At 43.0% G+C, this 13,047-nt stretch overlaps 1 protein-coding gene and 1 pseudogene across 27 annotated transcripts in view; one reads left to right on the top strand and one right to left on the bottom strand.

Moving 5' to 3' along the window:
- MAGI1 (membrane associated guanylate kinase, WW and PDZ domain containing 1) overlaps positions 1-13,047 on the bottom strand; it is a 602,787-nt gene that overhangs the window by 564,700 nt on the left and 25,040 nt on the right. The gene's annotated exons all lie outside the window — the stretch shown is intronic.
- On the top strand, positions 12,591-12,873 carry LOC131482942 (small ribosomal subunit protein eS1-like; annotated as a pseudogene).

Here is a 13,047-nt window from a genome sequence, read left to right as displayed (position 1 = left end):
GATCATGGAGAGAAGAATTTAACATACAAAATAAGTCAAAAAAAGGCTGCATCTCACACAGCCTTGGCCACTGCAGATTTAAAGCAAACATAACTAGTTAAAAGATGACAACATAAAGCTAGAGGAATGCAATGTCAGCCACCGAAACCTGTCAGAGTGCCTTTGGAGCCATGATTACAATTCTGGTCCTGCTGGCAATGAGAAGGGTTCTCGACATATGTCCCATATGTCAGCTGCTTGGCTGCGGACAGGGTCCTTCTGTACCCCACTGACACATGATTCAAATGTAACGTGCAAGAGAATGGAAACATCGATAGAATTAGAAGTCCAAAGTTCAGATGACATCAAGATGAGGTCTATGAAACTATGGATTTGCCATGTTAAAACAGCTTTTTCTAAAAAAATTATTTTTAATGGGACACAGGAAACAGCTGTTTGTAAGGCAATTCCATATGCAAAGGCTTGGGTAAGGTTTAATCTGGAGCCGATGCAGCCCATGGATCTTTGGATGTGATGCAAGGGAGACTCAGTCTTCAATAATGCAGCCCCTTCAGCAAGCCACGCAAGGCAGACAGGGCAGGCTGCACTGAGGGTCGCACGCTTTGATGCTCAGTATCCTTTTTCCCACTTGGTAAAAGTAAAGCCATCTCCAGGCTCTTCCTCTGTTTCAGAGATGCAAAGGCTCGCTGTTGAGACCTCTGGCTACATCATGTCATGACCCAGGACCATGCCACATTAGGTTAACATTCTCTCTCTTCTAAGAAACAGCTCTACCCTCCAGCTTTGCCATCAATAATATTTACAGCCTTCTCCTTTTCCTACCTACTAAAGAACATCTTTGACATTTTCCATTTATGCCAACCGGTTGAGAAAAAACCTCATGAGGGCTTCAGTGTACTGGTGGATGGGACAGAAAACAATCTCCCACCCTCTGAAAATGCATCTCATGAAAAAACCAACCATGGATTTCAAGTTTTTGCACCAAAACTTATCTTTTAATCCCATTTTTTCACAGACTTGCTATATTTACATATATACAAAAATGTATGTTTATACCTATGAGCATGGGTACAAATACATACATATATATGCATATGTGCATATGAGGGTATATAGAGATGGTTAATACAATAATAATTTATTTTCAGCAAATGCCAAATACTATGTAATGCTGATAAAAGGCTTTCTTTTCCTATTTGTTTAAACTCTGACCATCCTGGAATGTTTCAAATAATGTCACAAACAACAGTGCTGTTTAAAAAGAGTATGACTTGGGCCAAGCACAATAACCTATAGGCTAAAGTTCTCACCTTGCATGAGCCAGGATCCCATATGGCCACCGGTTCTAATCCTGGCAGCCCCACTTCCCATCTAGCTCCCTGCTTCTGGCCTGGGAAAGCAGTCAAGGATGGCATAAAGCCGGGGGACCCTGCACTGGTGTGGGAGACCTGGAAGAGGCTCCTGGCTCCTGGCTTCGGACCAGCACAGCTCTGTCAATTGCAGTCACTTGGGGAGTGAATCCACAGACAAAAGATCTTCCTCTCTGTTTCTCTTCCTCTCTGTATATCTGACCTTCAAATAAAAATAAATCTTTTTAAAAAAGAGTATAACTTGAAAACATCTGCACACAGGCCCATAAGTACTCCTGGGAAATGATATTAGGATTATGTTTTTGTCTATTTGTGCCTTATCAAGTGCATTTCTGAAAAGCACAAATAGCTGTAAAAGAAAGTGAGTCCCACTACAGTCAGGACCCATGGCAGATGACAGGCCTGGGGGGGAGGAGGATGCATGGCCCTCCCCTGGTGGAATGTAACCAGTTCCGTTTCACCTGTTCTCATCTTCCCTGTCCTATGATACATCTTTTTCCTCTAATATTTATTAAACTGTAAGAATCAAGTTCCAATCAAGAAAAATCAAGAAACCAAGAGGCAGAAAAGCTGGGCAACACAATCTAAATCTAACTGGTTCCTAAGAAATCCAGAGTGGACTCCAAACCACTTGAAAGCACACACCACTCACATAGTTCAAGTTCAGTGGAAGGGGGGACGGGGTGGGGGAAGAAAAGCAACTGGCTGAGGGTGCAGTTAACAGAAACAGTGCAAGTGTGAAAGAGAAATTCCTGAATTGCATCCAAAGCAGATGTTGTGGGTAAGGTTTGTTGTCACTGTTTTGCAGCAAACATATTGGGACCATTTTTCAAGGGCAATGGGGCAGGAAAATGGATGGGCTTGATGCAAATGAGAAAATTAACTGCAGATAAGAAAAACATACCCAGCGCCACACAAAGTGTGGCAGCCACCTTTCCTTAGGGAGAAGAGGAAAGACAGGAAGTGAAGGGCACCAACCACACCTGTTCTCTATATCTTACACAGATTCTTACTCTTCCCACAGTGGTTCCAATGTCAGCATCAGTATCATATGAGAGCTTTTCAGCAAGGCCCAGCCTGAACTTCCTGAAACAGCAGCCACACAACCACATAATTCGCCTCTATGATGAAGTTACAGACTCACCAGCCTGAGTCCAAACAGCATCTGATCAACCCAAACAGTCCCATTCTTTTGTCATCTGTGGCTTCACTTAGTCTTCAAAACATGAACACCCACTGTGTCCTGGCACTGCAAAACCTGTAGTGAGGGGAAAACCCACTGAGGTCCTCCTTTGTGCAGCTGAAAGTTGAGTATAGGGAGGACCAGCTGACTCCAGCAATCACACAGATCCACACAAGTGCAATGCTGTGACAAGAGCTGCCAAAGGGGGGCCCGGCGGCATGGCCTAGCGGCTAAAGTCCTCGCCTTGAACGCCCCGGAATCCCATATGGGCGCTGGTTCTAATCCCGGCAGCTCCACTTCCCATCCAGCTCCCTGCTTGTGGCCTGGGAAAGCAGTTGAGGACGGCCCAATGCATTGGGACCCTGCACCCGCGTGGGAGACCCGGAAGAGGTTCCTGGTTCCCGGCATTGGATTGGCGCGCACCTGCCCATTGCGGCTCACTTGGGGAGTGAATCATCGGACGGAAGATCTTCCTCTCTGTCTCTCCTCCTCTCTGTATATCTGACTTTGTAATAAACTGAATAAATCTTTAAAAAAAAAAAAAGAGCTGCCAAAGGGGTCTTGTTAGCACACACAACCAGCTCAGACTCTGTCAGGCCAGACTCCGTGGACTAACAGATGCTACCACTGAAATCCTCAAGATGAAGAGACACTAACCAGGTACGGAGGGAGAGAACAACATGCCATAGCACACTAAAAGAAACGCAAGAGAACAGTAGCATGGGCACAGTGACGTTGGACAGCAGGCACATGCTGAGTGGGATTTTGTAGTTCATCTGCAGATTTGATCCCAAGAACACAGCAAAGTCCTGAGAAGGTTAAAAACAGGTTGACCAGGGTAGAAAAAAGAGAGTAAAGACAAGTAGGGAAACACCAGGGAAGCCCTAGCATTAGACTTAAACTTAGACCTTTTCCCAGGCAACCTTATCCATACAATAAGTTAACTTCCTTGGGCTTCCAAACCTGACAGCAACCCTGCCTACTACCCATTCCACAAGACACACTAACCCTTGGCTCACCAAAAAGATGGGCCAGAAGTGCCCCAATGCTAAACCAAGACACACACACACACACACACACACACACACACACACACAATAACCACCCCAGGAAGCTGGAGAAAGTGCTGCAAAGTACTTAGTACACTTAAAACTAAGGAAAATTTGAATTCAAGACCTGGTTTTACTACTGACTATATGAAAATGGGACCTCTCTTGAGTCTTCCCTAAGAGAATAAACCAGAAGACTCAACAGAAATATGAACACGACAGTTATATAAGCACACTTCAAGAAGTTCACAGAAAATGGAACTAAAAGATAAGTTTACTTTTGGTGCCAAAAATTCTCAAATCCAGTCATAGTTTTTTTACAATCCACCGTTTCAGGAACGTTTTTCAAAATCATTAAGGTTTTCAAGCTGCTCTGATCTGCATAGGAACTCTTGAAGCTAAAAAAGAATATTGAGTCTTTGTTTAAAACAATAATAATAATAACCAGCAGCAAGCAGCAGATGCTAAGGCTTAATGCTAAGCATTAACCTTATAGCTTCATTAAGTCATCACCATAGCTCTAGGCACCAAGAGGATCCGTAACACTCAAGTATTCAAGGTGAGCCTGAGCCATTGCTCAGGGATCCCAGGGAGTAGGACCCCTTCCAGTTCATAAAGAGTTCTCCCACTTACATTCCAGCTGTATTTATTATGCGACTCCTGGTCAACTTGATGTCAATCACATATACCCAATAAGGCCTGGTATGCTCATATGAAACAAGTTGCCTCCTTAAAGAATCTGACTCTGACATGGGCGAAGCAAGTGGATGGTAACAAAGGCTGAAAACACTCCCCAAGATCTCTCTGTTTACATCTTGCTAGGGGAAGGTGGGATCCTCTGGCATGGCTAGACACTAATGTCATCGGTGGAACAGCTGCCTGAAAATTCCTAAGAACTAAATTTTGCCACATTATAACTTCCTTCTCGGAATTTCTGAGTTGCAGAGCATTATTCGTTGGAATTAGAAAAAGTCTACTTTATTCCAACAATGGACTAAACTGTATTTTCAAATTTTCCACACACCGGGGTTGCCAGTAACTTGGTATCAACAAAGCTCTTTGGTCTTTAGGCTTTCCAGGGAGAAAAAGCACAAGATGATTACTTTATGGCTGGTCCTATGGTGTTTCTGTGGATGTACACAGAATGCCAGATGACTGTAGGCAAAAAAAAAAAAAAAAAAAAAAAAAAAAGGAAAAAAAAGTCTTGAAAGTTTTCTCCGGGTGGGTCAAGTGCTACCTGTAGAACTGAAATGGCAAGGGGCTTGCTCAGGCAAATGCTTCCCCAGGGAACTAGAAAGACATCAATTTGCTCCAAGTCACCCCTGGCTGGGGAACATAATAGAAAGCCAGGGGTCAGACTGTTCTTCCAGCTGCTGATTCATTTAGGACAAATGATTTTACCTTTCCAATAAAGGTTGGAGACACTGGGGAAAGCAAATTCATCAAACATCAAGGGTGTCCTTACATGGCAATGCACACAAAGCCAAGAGCAATAAGGAAGGGTCTGCCCTACATATACCTTTTTCAGCAACTAAAATTACAAAAAGACACAGGTTTGAGGACCACTCAAACATGAGCTCAAATGTACATCCAATTCCCAGAAGTGTGCTAATGGTCAAATTAGTGAATAAAATGGCACTAACGACACAGATGCAGATGACAAGCTCGTATACAGAACACTAAGCTGCACTATCCATCCATCTCTAAGACACATCATCCAGACCTAGCTAAGCTGCAAAGGACCCCACCATGCATAAGACCACATCCCCTGCTACTACAGCCCAGCTGCAGCCTGAATGGCACCATAGTAAACCACACATAACACTGCTAAAGAACCGTCTCAGTGTGGCTGCTTCCTATGGTGTGGCTGAGGCTACCTCACAGGCCAACTTCTCCTCTGACCCAGTGCCTTCAAGATGAGCTGATCCTACCTAATATAATTCCCTGAAAAAATATCCTATTCATGAAAAAAAAAAAACTAAAATAAAAACTTAATAATACTGATGTTCACTGCAAATCACTAGCTTTGGAAAGAGAGGTACAGTGAGAAGTGGGTGGAATATGAAATTACTATAAGACACTGTAGAACTGGTAAATCCTTACAGACTACCTGACCTCAGCTGGACAGTACATAACTCAAGGAAAGCATGCACTCTGTTAAATAGGTCAGGAAAGCACTTAGTGTTATCTCTCTTGCAAACTACAGCATGAAGTAACCAAGACCAGGAAGCAGCTCCAGCTATTCTTATTAACCAATAAACCTGCCACAAGCAATGTGTGGCAGCCCCCTCAGTGCCTCCTTCTATTTTTCTTTTTGCTCTATGCCTTCAAACTGTTGAGACATCACGTGGGAGCACCTATTCTGAGCACTGAAAACATGTGTTTTCGGGTGGCCAGCCTCACATTGACTCAAAGAAATCCATTCATTGTCACATTCAGTAGCATCAACTTGCTTTCTAGGCTGCCATATGGTAATCTCCATCTCTGGGTTTGCTTTCTAGGAAGAAAGAAAAAGAAAAAAGGAAAAAACACACTGAGAGAAGGGGAATCCCAGGATTTTCATCAGCAGCAAACTGGAGTCAAGAGCTGGAGATGGGAATCAAACTCAGACTCCAAGGTGCAACAGTGGAGTCCCAGCCAGACTCTTTCATCACTGGCCAAGTGCGTGCCCACTCCTCATGCCTACTCTTAGCCCCGGATCTGTATGGATTCAATGATGTTCACATATTTTGATATACCAGAGGCATTTCCAACCAAGAACTTCTCTATACACTAGGAGACTTTGGGTAATATCTACAGACATTTTTTTAGTTGTGGAAACTTGAACTGGGTAATGAAGGGCATCAGTTACCAGCATGTAGTGAGTAGCAGCCACTACATGCTGCTAATATCTCACAAATACCCACCAAACCCCACAAGAACAAAGAAATACGTGGCTCAAAATGTCCATAGTGGTTGATACTCTATAGTGCAGTAGAAGGCCCACGAAAATCCCAAACCAGAGACTCAGTTTCCAGATAGATAAAATGGTGATAATACTTCTTAAAAGCTTTAATTAAAAGCATAAAAGAGGTGACAGATGCAAAATCACCTAGTTCCCCTCCTGGCACATCAAAAATGCCCCGTGACCCTGTGACGCCTGGTAAATCTGAATCATTGCTATTTTTGGACTGCACTGATTTCCCACCCATCCTCATTTCCTCTGCGATTTTACTGGGAAGTCAAGAAAAGAGGAACCCAGCCAACTCTAAAGCCCACTCTAGGTCAACAGTCTTCATGTAGCTCATTTACTAATCGTGACTCCTATTGTATCTAAGCCTACGTATGTGGACCCTACGGGATGAGGAAGGCCACACTTTTACATTTTTCACAAAGGTATGTTGTTTTTCCAAAGGATTCAAATGAAAGAAAGGGAATACAAAAACTCACACTAAGGCTTTGAAAAAGTGTTAGTGGCAGCAGCACACTTTCAAAGACAAGGCAATGCTTCCAGGATTTAATTAAAGATTGATGTAAGTAGAACTAAGCAGATGCACATATTTCAAACACTAAAAAAAGAAAAAGAGAAAAATAAATAAATAAATTTAGTAATAGTCATGCAGTAGTAGCCTAACAGCAAACTACTTAATGTTTTAGGGCCATCATCCTCAATGTACCTTACAAAAAATAATACTTCCTTGCCACAACCACACCAAATGACACGTGGAATACATGTATTCATATTATTCTTGCCTCAATTCCAGCCCTCAGAAACCAACAGGGTAGTCATATAATTCACCAACCAAAAATAGGACACTAAAGAAGGAAAAAGTAGACACTATAATTGCACCAGGTGCAAAGCAGATATTCCTCAAGCAAACTGAGACATTTGGTCACCCCTCCCAAAACAGCCACAAATAACATTGTTCCAGAGCATTTTACTTTTTAAAAAATTATTGTTTTATTTTGATAATTCTTACTTAGTTGATTAGGGCACAAAGGGTCAAGAGCTACAGAAAAGTGAGTAAGACCATTGTTTTCACATTCTCTCTCTCTCTCTCCCCCTCTTTTCTGTATCTGGGGTAAAGGAGACACACAGGAAGAAGCCCCACCAAGCCTCCCACCCATCCCAGGGTTCCCGATGTTGGACATGCTCCGAGCCTCCTGTTCAAGTGGTTTTGATAGTTCAACAGTTCTGAATTACTGCCAATCTCGCCATTCCAAGCACGACGAAATCTCTTCAGAATCCACTGGTTGACATAGTCCACCTTAGAGTCTCTGTTTGCCCAAATTTTCACAGGCAACACTTGGCTGGAGTAGTTGATTGATTTGTTCTGTCCTCCATCCTCTGTTGTGGTACAAGATGTCCTCTGCAGGTTCCAATGGACTGCCATACCCTCCATGTGCACCTGGGTATGTTGTCCACTGCTCCATCTAAGCCACTGAGGAGGTTCAGCTTTGAAACATACACTCCATGGTCAGACCATGGAACCTGTACTTCTCTTCATAGTTGGGGTTCTGAGTCCAGCAGTTCAGTTGGGGGGATCCCCAAAGAAACTTCTACTGAAGTGATTCCATACCTGATTCTTGTGTGTGCATGCCAGTACAGGGTCCGAAAAAGTCCGTTGTCCAAATCAGCCTATGCACATACTGTTAGTCACAACTGCCGGATCAGCTGTCTCCAACCCTGTCTTCTACACAAATTAATCGATGTTGCAGTTGAGCCCAATCCTGCCCAACACACACTCAGCTCCCACACAAACCAGTAGATAGTAGCCTACTCAGAGCAACTTACAATAACACTGCCAACTGTCCTGATTCCCATGCTTGCCAGTATGTACAACAGACTGGTCCTCATAGGTCACCTGTGACTGTGTTAATAGCATCATCCTATGGATGTTAAATCTAAAATATTATTTGGGTGGGTTTGGTCCAGCAATTTTTTTAAAGATTTACTTAATTATTTGAATGTCCAAGTTAGAAGAAGAAAGAAGGAGAGACAGAGAGAGAGAATCTTCCATCTGCTTTTTCACCCCCCAAATGCCTACAACAGCCAGGGCTAGACCAGGAATTTCTCCTAGACATCCCACAGGGATAACAGGGATCCAAACACTTGAGCCACCTGCTGCTGCTTTTCCCAGGCCATTAGCATGGAGCTGGATCAGAAATGGAGCCGTCAGGACATGAAATGATGTCCATAAGAGATTCCAGCATCACAGGCTGCAGCTTTGCCCACTACACCATAATGTCAGCCCCTGGTCTAGTAATAAAGACACAGATTGAGACTCCTGCATTGCACATTGGAGTGCTGAGTCTGATCAATGTTCTGCCAATGCAGACTCTGAGAAGCAGCTCACGGGACCAATTGGGTCCCTGACACCTAATGAAAAATCTGAATGGAACTCAATTTCCAGTTCCCATTTCAGCCTGGCCCAGACCCCATTACTGTGGGCATTGCAGGACAGAATCACTGGCTGAGCTCTTGTGCTGTATCAAATAAAAGAATTATCATTTGTTTAAATACATGTCAGGGCATGAAGATCCACCTTACTTTATTTGAAGATTTTTATATTGAAAAGTCAGATTTACAGAGAGAAGTACAGACAGAGAGAAATACCTGTCCACTGGTTCATTTCTCAAGTGACAGCTGAGCCAATCTGAAGCCAGGAGCCAAGAGCTTCTTCCGGGTATTGCATGTGAGTGCAGGGTCGAAAGGTTTTGGGCCATCTTCTACTACTTTCCCAGGCCACAACCTGGTGCAGGGTCCTAAGGCTCTGAGCCATCCTTTGCTGCTTTCCCAGGCCACAAGCAGGGAGCTGGATGGGAAGTGGAGCAGCTGGGATACGAAATGGCATACATATGGAATACCAGGCATCCAAACCGAGGACTAAATTTAGCCACTACACTATGGTACCAGGCACCTTACTTTTTTTAAGTGACTGCAGAATGTGTCCCTGGAGGGAAGTATCATAATTCTATAATATCAACATCAATATTTTGTGTGATTTTAGAATTATGTATTTATGTATTAGTATTTCAGCAATACTGTTGAGAACATAGCATGACACAGACCTTTCTCGAGTTAAAATACTTCCAATGAGTAGGTTTCTCATGGCAGAAGTGTTAGGCCAAAGTGATACCGTTTTCAATGGCTCTTTCCAAAATACTCTCCAAAGTGGCTTTATGAAATCTTCTCCAGCCAGAGAGCTCCTGAATGCTTCTGAAATACACAGTCTCATTCCATTATTTCCTTACCTGCATCAACTCAAGACACACTTAGCCCAGAGCACTCTTGGAATGCTCCTGCCTCCAGGCCCTTGCTCCTACCCTTCCCTCCACTTAGAGAACATCCCACGCCATCTCTATAAATATCCCACTAATGACACATACAACCTCCTCCAGGAGGGAGCTCAACTGACCGTGAACCATACTCCCATCACCTTCTCCTCCCTAGAATGCCCTCAGCACTGCTTTATTACCCTACACCCTCACGCTAAACACATACCAGAGTCACAGGCAACTCTTAAATTATGAGAACCAAGACAAATAGCTACACCAAGGTGCAGAGTCAAAAACACCTAGGTAGGTTCCCAACTCCACCATTTACTTACACCAAATTACCTGTCCTAAATAAGTCCATAACTATAAAATAGGGGCTTAAAGTAACATCTACTCCAAGGAATATTTTGAAGATTTAGGTGACCCAATGTACAAAATGGATTTAATGCAGGAGAACAAAAAATGCTAGCAATGCAACTGATCACTGATCAATATAGGATTGATCCCCAGAAGTCATTTTCATTCAACTATATGCACAGAGAAGCCACAATATGAGGAATTTCAACAAGTACCTGGAAGATGTGTAGTATAAAACACTACGCATATTGGTCCATGCCCACAATGAAGGAATCATGACTGGATATGAACTATACTACTGTAACATTATGGAGGAATTCAATATGAGTGGAGGGCTTTTTGGAAGGGTTGGGGGAATCCCAGAGCCTATGAAACTATGATAAAACAAAACAAAACAAAACAAAACCAAAAACACTATGTATAGATCTGGAAAGCTTCTAACACCAAAACAAACTTTTAAAACTTTATTGCGGAAGCTGTTGCCTTGCAGGGAAGTTGGAGCTAGGAGTTGGAGCCAGGAGTAAAACTCAATCACTTCAACGTGGCACATGGGCATCTTAATTGGTAGGCTAAACACCCACCCCCATAAGCCTATTTTTTAATTTTATTTTTCCATGAGCTGTTTTTTTAAAAAGATTTATTTTATTTTTATTGTAAAATCAGATTTACAGAGAGAAGGAGAAACAGAAAGATCTTCCATCCACTGGTTCATTCCCCAAATGGCTGCAACAGTCAGAGCTGAGCCAACCCAGTCAGGAGCCACAAGTTTCTTCTGGGTCTCCTATGCAGGTGTAGGGTCCCAAGGCTTCGGGCCATCCTCTGCTGCTTTCCCAGGCCACAAGCAGGGAGCTGGATGGGAAGTGGAGCAGCCAGGAAAAAAACGTGTCCATATAGGATACCAGCACTTGCAAGGCAAGGACTTCAGCCACTAGCCTAACCTGCTGAGTCCCAATTTTTCCATGAACTTTTTGAAACACCTTAATACATGTTTGTTAAATGGCCATTCATTCATTGTTCAATGGATCAAAAAACATTAATAACAGCATTCGATATTTATTAAATGTTTATTAAGTGCTTACTAAATACCAGGCATTCTTGACCACTATTTCTCACACATGATGTCACTTAATTTTCATGATTCTGTGAGTAAGGTTTCTTACATACAAGAAAACTGAAAATTAAAGAGATTATACAAGACCCAGTCCAAAGTTAGCCAGGGGATTGAGATCCAGAACTGCCTGATTCCACAGTCTGTACCCTTAAATGTCATGCCACATAGAATCAAATACCTCATCAGACTTAGAGGAGTAGGCAACTCCTCACTTTACCCACACACAAACATTTTTACAGCACATATAGATGCCTCGATATCTGTGGGGCTTGCACTCTCCTAGGAGAAAAATCTACCACATAACATTTGTCACTTATCCATTCCCCATGTCTTACTCACCCACCAGCTCATTCCTGTGATGGCAAAAAATAATTCATCTCAAAATAAATGAGCATAGAGAGGGGGATGGATATGCCATGCCTTTCTACCAAGGCTCACCTCAGGCCTCTTGTGGTCAAATGTATCCCAAATTGATTTTTAACACTGTACACTTCAGGTCCAAGTGCAAGATCACAGAGCTCTAATTTTATATACTCATTAAGTCCAAGAAAGGATACATGGGTTACACATTGTGGAAGTTTATAGAACAATTCCAAGGGGAGTCTTGTGGACAACCACAATAGATGACTACACATCAACAGCCCAGAGGGTCCTGGCTCACCCTGAGAGTCCAGCAGCTGAATCTTCACCCCATCCACTGCCAGAACAATGGATAGAAAGGAAAAGTGATCAAGACAGACAAGGCTCCTGGCAGACGGTTTATTGGAAAATGTCTGAATGCATTTTCTACCTTCTCTTTACATCCATCATCCTAGAAGATTAAAGACATGAGGATCACTTAACTGCCCAATAATCACTTGTAGCTTTCTACAGAAGAGTGGTGACTAAATTCTTTAACAGCTCGAAGGGAAATAACACAAACCATAAACACAGTATACTTAGAATGTATTTCTACAAAATCTGCTCCATGTAATTCCATCTAACAAATTTCAACTCCACAAACTCTCAGAGGTGGTGGTGGTAGTGCCAAGAAAGATCATGAAACCCAGAATGTTAAACATAAGTATTCTGAGTTAATAACACAGTTGATTCGATATTTCCACAACCCTAAAATCAAAAGTTATCAGATTTAAAGGAGGAAAACCAATAAACTTCACATAATAATCACTATTAGCCATTGAGTATTGCCTTTGCTTAGGCAATCAGGAAACCACTCAATCACTTCATTTATACAACAATCACACAGAAAATGCGTTCTTCCTTTTGGCTCTCTGAGCTGCACCATGGCGGTCGGCAAGAACAAGCGCCTTTTGAAAGGTGGCAAAAAGGGAGCCAAGAAGAAAGTGGTGGACCCATTTTCTAAGAAAGATTAGTATGATGTGAAAGCACCAGCCATGTTCAACATCAGAAGTATCGGGAAGACCTTAGTCCTGAGGACCCAAGGAACCAAAATCGCCTCCAACGGCCTCAAGGGCCGTGTCTTTGAGGTGAGCCTCACCGACCTGCAGAACAATGAAGTGGCCTTTCGCAAGTTCTAGCTCATCGCCGAGGTTCTAATCCCATCCAGCTCCCTCCTTGTGACCTGGAAAGGCAGTTGAGGATGGCCCAAGGTCTTGGGACCCTGCCATGGGAGATCTGGAGGAGGCTCCGGACTCCTGGCTTCAAGTCGGCTAGGTTCCAGTCATTGCAGCCACGTGGGGAGTGAATCAGCAAATGGGT

Source organism: Ochotona princeps, chromosome 21, assembly GCF_030435755.1.
Source record: "Ochotona princeps isolate mOchPri1 chromosome 21, mOchPri1.hap1, whole genome shotgun sequence".
Lineage (NCBI taxonomy): Eukaryota > Metazoa > Chordata > Mammalia > Lagomorpha > Ochotonidae > Ochotona > Ochotona princeps.
This window is presented reverse-complemented; position numbering and strand designations above follow the sequence as displayed.